Consider the following 8,390-nt stretch of genomic DNA (forward strand, 5'->3'; position numbering starts at 1 on the left):
CATGTTGTTTATGTTTGTGTGAAAGATTGGCTGGGTGAGTGTGTTTGTGTGTGTGAGATGCAGATCCAAAGACAACATTTCTATCGTTCTGTCTGGGCTGTTCATAAGTGATAAGCTATGTTGATATATAGATAAATATATGCACATATATTTCAGTGGGCAGAAGATGAAAGGACAGTTGATTGCTGCTTTTATCACGGTAAAAGTAACAATTGTCATTGAATACACTTAACTTTTTTTTATAACCAGAAAGTTGGTCAAAACAGAAGATAACTGTATTAGTAAAATGTGGCTTTAAATTTTAAAGTAGTTGAGATAATTATAATGATATGAAAATGTGATCTTATGTAAATTGATAACTATATTATATTGCACCTTAATGAGAACATCAATAATGAACATTAAGTGATGTGATTTTGAGAAAAACATTGTCCATGAACATAACTTGAAGAAACTGAAGAAGCCCGACATAGTTTTCTTGCAGTAGCTTTATCAAATAATGTTGTGTTCTTGAATACTGGAGAGAAGGTTGCCAAGCAGTACTCTTGTACATAGACTGTACGATTTAAACTTATGCAACTCAAGTGTCACTGTCATGTTGTCTAGGCTAGTTAATGTGTTAGTGAATAACAGAAATAACAAGAGGAATGTTGTCTTGAATTTGGCTACTGACCTTAATGGTAGTTTGGTGCAGAGTGATACTGACTGACAATACTAACTGTTAACTACATGATGTCATCTTCATACACAGTAAAGTCATGAGTGCTTTGTTTTATGTTAAGAAGCTTGGCCACAGACACAACAAATAAATAGACAAGTAAAGTTTATAGGGGAAAGGAGTGTGTCCACAAGAACGGTGACTTGCACTGTTTTTCAGCCTTCGCTTCTGTTTCCTGTGTTGGTGTTTTTTGTTGTTGTTGTTGTTGTTTTTATTGTTGTTGTTGTGTTCTGTAGACTGATTCTGATACATTTCAATCCCTCTCACTATCTTTATTTAGTTATTTGCCTATATTAATTATTGGTCAAATAAGTTTGTTGAAACAAACATTCATTTCAGTCTCAGTTGTACAAGGGTGCCTAAAGTAGCAATGTTGGGAAAATTTAGTGTACATCTTTAATAGTTAGACACTTAATTCACAGTTTACGTTGATATTTTGGATTGTTTTCTTTAGCTGGTTGTTAAATTGACAAGTAGAAATGTTTCGTTGCTTTATTTTTCTTCATTCTGCATGGACAAATAGGAATGTCATGCAAACACAATGAGAAATACAATGAACATGGTGGTGGTGGCCTGGTTATGAAAAGACTGATGTCATTGTACAGGCCAGTGATTAGACACAGGACCCACATCTGTGGCACTGGTTGTTTCAGCCACAAGGGTGGTGGTGCAGGCAGGCAAAGTGAAAGGATAGGGATCTCAGTGTAACTGATATAATTTTATAGATATATATATCACAGCAGGAGACCCAGACCCAGGAAAGCGAACTGCTGCTGCACCCACTTTTGTTTCGTAAGACACATCTGTTTGCGTCCATACCAGGTTGTGAGCCACAGTTCAGTACATGTAATGCTTTCTTTAGCTGTTGAATGACCTGATACTTTGTGATTTGAACATCTTGGGTTTATTGTGCAGATAAAATGTGTTATAGATCTAGGTCTTTTACTTTTCTATTTGTTTTTTGTTTTTTTGTTTGTTTGTTTTACGTCTAGTTTTACTTATCTTTCCGTGATGTGAGGAGATATTATTCACATGTTTATGAAAGAAAGGAAGGAAAGGGTATGCTTACAGTATTACATCTGTGAAGCAAAATGTTCATGTTTAACTCTGGTGTAATGATACAGTGTTCATGGCTGTTTGCTACCTTGTTAAAAGTTTATATTATTTTGTATAGTATTATTGTATGAGTCTTTTTTTGTCAGAACAGATTTCTCTATGTGAAATTCAAGCTGCTCTCCCAAGGGAGAGCGCATCACATCATTGAGAGCACTAACTGTTTTTTTTGGGGGGGGTTTCTTCTTCTTTTTTTCCTGCCTACAATTTTATTTGTTTTCCTATCAAAGTGGATTTTTCTACAGAATTTTGCCAGGGACAACCCTTTTGTTGCTATGTGTGTTAAGTGCATGCTGCACACGGGACCTGGGTTTATTGTCTCATCCAAATGACTAGCGTCCAGACCACCACTCAAGGTCTAGTGGAGGGGGAGAAAATACTGGCGACTGTGGGATTCGAGCCAGTGCGCTCAGATTCTCTCACTTCCTAGGCAGATGCATTACCTCTAAGCCATCACTCCACTAGCAATATATTTTGATTTGCTATAATTCTGTTGTTGTTTTTAACTGGAGGAAGGTGAACATGTGGACATGTGTTGTTGTTTTTTGTTGTTGTTTTTTTACCATGCCTACCAATATATATATATATTATATATATATATATATATATATATATATCTTGATATCTTGATCATCATTAAGTATGTGTGCGCAAATGTATGTGTGTAAGAGAGAGAATGAGCAATTTTTGAACAAGTTCACAATTTATCACCATCCTATTGGATTTTCCTCAGATCACAAATCTGATCGAAAGGAATAATTATGCGTGTTGTGTGTGAACATGCACACAAGCGTATTGTGTATAAAATGCTGTGACAAGATTGTGCATGAGTGTGTGGTGGAATCATAAAGGGTGATCAGTTCATGAATATTACTCTCATTTCTCAGTTGTTGGCTGTTCATTCTCCATTTTAAAAGAACATGAGAATGTTCCCAAAGTAATTTTGAGTGTGAACAGGTCACATATTTTTTGGAAAAGCAAGAGCTATGCAGCCTGGGAGGTTTCTTAGAATAAGAGTTAGAACAGCTTGACTTAATATACCTGTTGCCTTTACTCTTTCATCCTCCTGAGCCTTGCAGAAAGTTGTATACTGGTCAGGAAGGTTGTGTTGAAATTTACTGAATGCGATTTCGTTTTTTCCCTTTGTCTTGTTTTCCCTATTGTCCTCCCACCTCCACCACAACCCCTCATATTTCCCTGTTGTCTGTTTTGTTAACAACTGCCAGTCATGTGTTTGTTAACAACTTCGAGTCATTTCTAGTACCTTCTGTAAAGGATTTATCTTCACAAAGTCTTCTCAAAATAAATAAAAAAAATAACAGAATGATGATAATGTGGATGAAATGATATATTTCCTAATGGTACAATAATCATATTTAACATACATCATTTCCCACCGCCTTGTTAATAATGTTCTGTTTTCATTTTCGATTTCCTTTTTTTTTTCTTTTTTTTCCCCTTCTTTTTTACATTGATAATTTACCTACCAAACCCATCCCCATCTTCCAGATTTACCTATATAATAGATATAAAAAATTATGATAAAAACACTTATTGATTTTTATTATGAATCCAATAAGACCTAAAGTATTACTGTCAAACTTTGATTTCTTTTGTGAGTGCTTGTGATGTTGACAATTTTGTATTGTCATAATGCATGTTGTGGCAAAGACTGGAAAACCACCTTCACCTTCAGCAGTGAAATTCACTTCACACTTCCATCATTTTCATTTTCTTGGAAAAACTATTGGTTGTCAAAATTGTCAAAGGGTTGACCATTTTTTAGGTAAACTTTAAAATGTTTAAGGTTAAAAAATTAAATCCCAAGAAACTGATTTGACATAGCACTCACAAGATCTGAAATAAAGCAAACCGTCCCTAATGCTCCAGATATACAGCATTTTTTGGTTTTGTTTTGTTTTACTATCCTGTATGCTGACTGCAGCCATGTCCCAGACCCAGCCACTTTCAGTCAGATATTCTATATTCTTGTGGACATTCTGATTCAGGGTTACATGAAAATGTCTGGGCAATCAACCAAACTGAAATAAAGTTATGACAGAACGAAACACATAACAGGGCCCAGTGTTGGTAGATTTCCCCAACACACTTTACTTTTGTTGATGGTGTGTGTTAAGAAAAACAATTTCTGCTGCTGTTATTTTATGAAAAAACTTAACATTTCTTGTTTTATACTCTCTCTATCTCTCTCTCTCTCTCTCTCTCTCTCTCACCTGACACAACTTTAATGTACACATGAAATGGTGAATGGCTTGTACATAATGATTGTTAATGGCTTGCTTAATGAACATGTTAAAATGTTGAATAAAGATCTGTGATTTTTCTAGTGTTGTATTCCTTTGTTTAATCAGTTGTTTCGATGCACATGTACACTGAGACAGTATATATACATATATACATGTGCACACACACATGCATGCATTTTCACACACACACACACACTCCAATTTATGTACATGTACACATTTATACATACCAAAGAACAAACTTAGAATGAATACACATGTGTCTAAGTCAAGGTGAAATGCTCCAGTGCATACACACACACCCATGTTTCAGTTTCATTCAATTCTAAGTATGGGTAGCATATAAAAACTGCCATGATAGCAGGTGCAGACCCTTTGATGGCAACACCCCCTTTTTATGACTGTTCAGCAGTTTCCTTCTAGGGCAAAATTTCAAAATGTATTTTAGAATGACATTGATTGGCTTAATGTTTTTTCTTCTGTTGTGTTACATCACAAGAATTCCAAATAATATAGTAAAATACCAAAGGATATCAAACACTTAAGAAAACCTTGAACCTCTCTATGGACTATCAACGTATTGTTATCTCGTTTACAGAAATGAACCAGTGCACTGAAGCATCTAAAACAGCTGATATGTCTCAGTTTCGGTGAGTTCAAGGTGGCAGTTGTGTGTGTGAAATAATTCTGCAAACACACTACACTGGAGATCTGTGTGTAAGATGATTCGTGTAAACTAAGCTATTTGTTGACCTGTTAGTCCAAAGGGGCAGTCCAAAGTACATAGGGGATATAATGAGAGACAGGAAATGTGAGGGAGAGAAAGAGAGGGGGGCATTATGGAAGGGGTTTCATGGGAGGAAGTCTTGTGAAAAGAACCTAAAAATAACTGACATGAATTCAAACCGGTTGTAACCTGGGTGCATTGCTTTTGCATGGTTGGTTAATCTGGAAGAACTCGGTCTCTGACGAACTTACATGACTGTTGTCCAATACTAAGATGTACGTTGTGATAGTGATTTTGAACCCACTCTTAGCACATAACGGCCATCAAAGAGTGATGACGCGACTTTTAATCTTTAAAATGTACCAGCTAGGCTGCTTCTGACTGCGACCATCACACACGCACGCGCGCGCGCGCACACACACACACACACACACACAAACACACATACACACACATACAACCACACGCGCGTGCGCGCGCGCGCACACACACACACACACACACACACACACACACACACACTTTTGTTTGTTCGTTTACAAAGTTTGAAGCCTAAAACCTGATACGCATATCAAACTACAATCCAAAGTTGAAAATAATCTCTAGATTCATGAAACTTGAATCTGAGCCCCCGAACAGGGCATTTCAACAGCGGGATATAGCAAATAAAAGCTGAGAGAGAAGAGAGAAAGAGAGACAGACACGGGCATACAGACATACAGACACACTGACAAACACACAAGCAGACAGAAAAACAGAGAAATCTACGGACCCAAAAAGAAAACAACACACACACACACATACACACACACACACGTGCGCGCGCTCGCGCACTCTTGGTTCATGGCATCTGAGCCACCGAATAGGACAGACCACACTAATGGGGTGAGGGTGGTGGTGGAGGTAAGGGATAAGGTAGGCGGAGGGTGGGTTGCATGAGGTACTGTGGGTGAAGGTGAACTCTTCAAACCATGAGCCTTGATTTCCACCCGAAAAAAAAGAAGAAGAAAAAAAAAAAAAAAAAAAAAAAACTTGCGTAGTAACAGTCAGCTCGATCCACATAGCCTCCCAAAACCAAAATATGCCTCTGGCGTTTACCAGTCGACCAAGTTCTCATATGAAGATAAAATGGATAGATAGATAGATAGACTGATTGATCATAGATAAACAACATTACATCATAATACAATGTATATACAAATGCAGACCAAAATATTAAACGTATTTTTTTCATTTATTTAAAAAATAAAAAAAAAAATAAAAAAAAAGGAAAAAGGCTTCGATAGCCAAAATAATGCTAGTTATTAATTTTGGCAATTCACGTATACAAAGGCACCACACACACACACACACACACACACACACAGAGAGAGAGAGAGAGAGAGGCATAATATTTAAAACAACTGAATCGACAAAGTAATCAACGAGAAAGGAAGAGATCGGCGGCAAGAGGGAAATCACTATTTTGAATGAATAACTAAATAATTTAGCGATAGAAGGAGGAACTTCCTAGCACATATTTTCCAGAAAGTATATTTTGTAATGATTTAGAAAAATCTGAAAATACTAAGGATGCTCTCTCTCCCTCTTCCTCTCTCTCTCGCATAAGCTTACAGTGAAGTGGGCTCGTGCACATGCACCCAATCTATGTGACGTCACAGCTCAACGCTATAAGCAGACGACAGTTAAAAAAACAACCAAGGCTGCGTAAGTTTTATGAACAGCAACGACGTTTTCGCGGTAAATTGTACGTACAAAAGCAGAACATTTGCAGACGCTATGTTAAGTATCCAGGAAATTAAGTTACAATTTTCATGACGGAGATTTAAAATCAGGTGATCTGCAGCTATCAAAGTAATTGAAAAAATATGAGACTGGGTAACACAAAGTTGACAAACACTGTAGTACAGGTCTAATCATTGGATTATTGGATCTGTTAAAGAATATATATGTACCATTTGCCGGTTGTCAAGCCCAAGATAATGTTTGGGATTTATTAAGTAGATTCAAAATCTAATGCATAATCATATAATGCAAGCAAGTAAGCATTTGTTTTGCGTACGTTGAAAAATAAGATATGAATCAAAATGAAATAAAGTAAGATCGACTCTGATGTGACACAGGATATGCCGTGGAAACCATGAATGGGAAACAAAGTGGAAAGATGGCCAAATACAGTAAGTAATAAAAATTTCAACAACAAAATATATATGCGCGCGCGCGCGCGTGTGTGGGTGTGTGTGTGTGTGTGACTTAAACCCATTTCTGATGTGTTCTGCCTGCGCGTCCCTGTGTGGGTGTGTACGCGTGCAAGCGTGTGGCAGTGTGTATGCATGTGCATGTGTCATTGTGTGTGAGCAGTTGTGGAGGTGCAGACAATTATTTATTCATTACTCAGCCAATTTCAGTGAAGCATAGATTCATGTACAATTCCAAATTTCATTGAAAACTAAGTTTTTAACTGGGACTTGGTGATTGCATGTTCATGTTAAATCAAACGTGTAAAGCTTTCACATGGCTTTTTTTCATAATTCCGCTCGTTTGTGAGGACTTAGGGCTGAGTGACATAGGCAATATTTTGAAAAATCTGATCATGTATGACCTCTCTCAATTATTGAGTTAATCAGAAACGAAGGTCACGATCACCAGAATCGTGTAGGGCTAAGTATATTCACATTGAATTTGAAAAACTTTTTTTTTTAGGCCATTGGTGTGACTATGATTTTGTTAAGGTTTTGTGTTTGATCTATCTTCTGACTTCGTCGTTGAATCACCGTACGCGTGAGCGTGAGTGCGTGCGCGCGCGAGAGAGAGAGAAAACTGCGGTTGTAATAAACGACATAAATATTTGAGAAAGGGAAGGGAAGGAGCTGCAGGTAAATGGGAAAGGTCGAGAAAACTTTATCGCAATTTAGCAACAACGACAGGGTGGGTGGATGGGGGGGAATGATTGTCGCTGAAAGCTTTTTCTCGGTTAAATCAATGCATCTGTCAACCAAAGGAAACCGTATCATGAAACAAATTAACCTTCTCTGTTCCACTATACCGCTTCAAGATTTTGGTCTGCTGGAGACCCCCGACAGCTGTGTCAGCTCTAACAGCAGAAGCAGCGACAACAACAGCAGCAGCAGCAAACTTGACGGCAGTTCCTCGTCTGCCACAACAGCACTCCACACAGTAAACAGAGCGTCCACAGAAACCAGCACTGGCAATGGGCCTCAGCAGACGTCTTCGTCCAGCGAAGGGTTGGTTCGATATACTACCTTGAACTCGTTGAGGATACAAGTATTTTGAAAGGTGGTTCAATGATGTGCGATATGTAATAGCTATATTTGAATGTATGTGATCTATCCAGAGCTGTTAATGAAAGAAAAACATTAATGGAGAAATATGAAAGCCCAGAAGGTTTCTGTTTGGTCCGACTCAACATTAGCTTTAAGCCTTAAGACTATGTAGCTTTCTGAAGGAGGGTTAAACGAAACAATATGTAGTCCGTATATACATGTATGTGTGTGTGTGTGTGCGCGCGCGCGTGTGTGTGTTCAAACACCCTGGGGTGAAACGA

This window comes from Babylonia areolata, chromosome 1 (assembly GCF_041734735.1).
Source record: "Babylonia areolata isolate BAREFJ2019XMU chromosome 1, ASM4173473v1, whole genome shotgun sequence".
NCBI classification, from domain to species: Eukaryota; Metazoa; Mollusca; class Gastropoda; order Neogastropoda; family Buccinidae; genus Babylonia; species Babylonia areolata.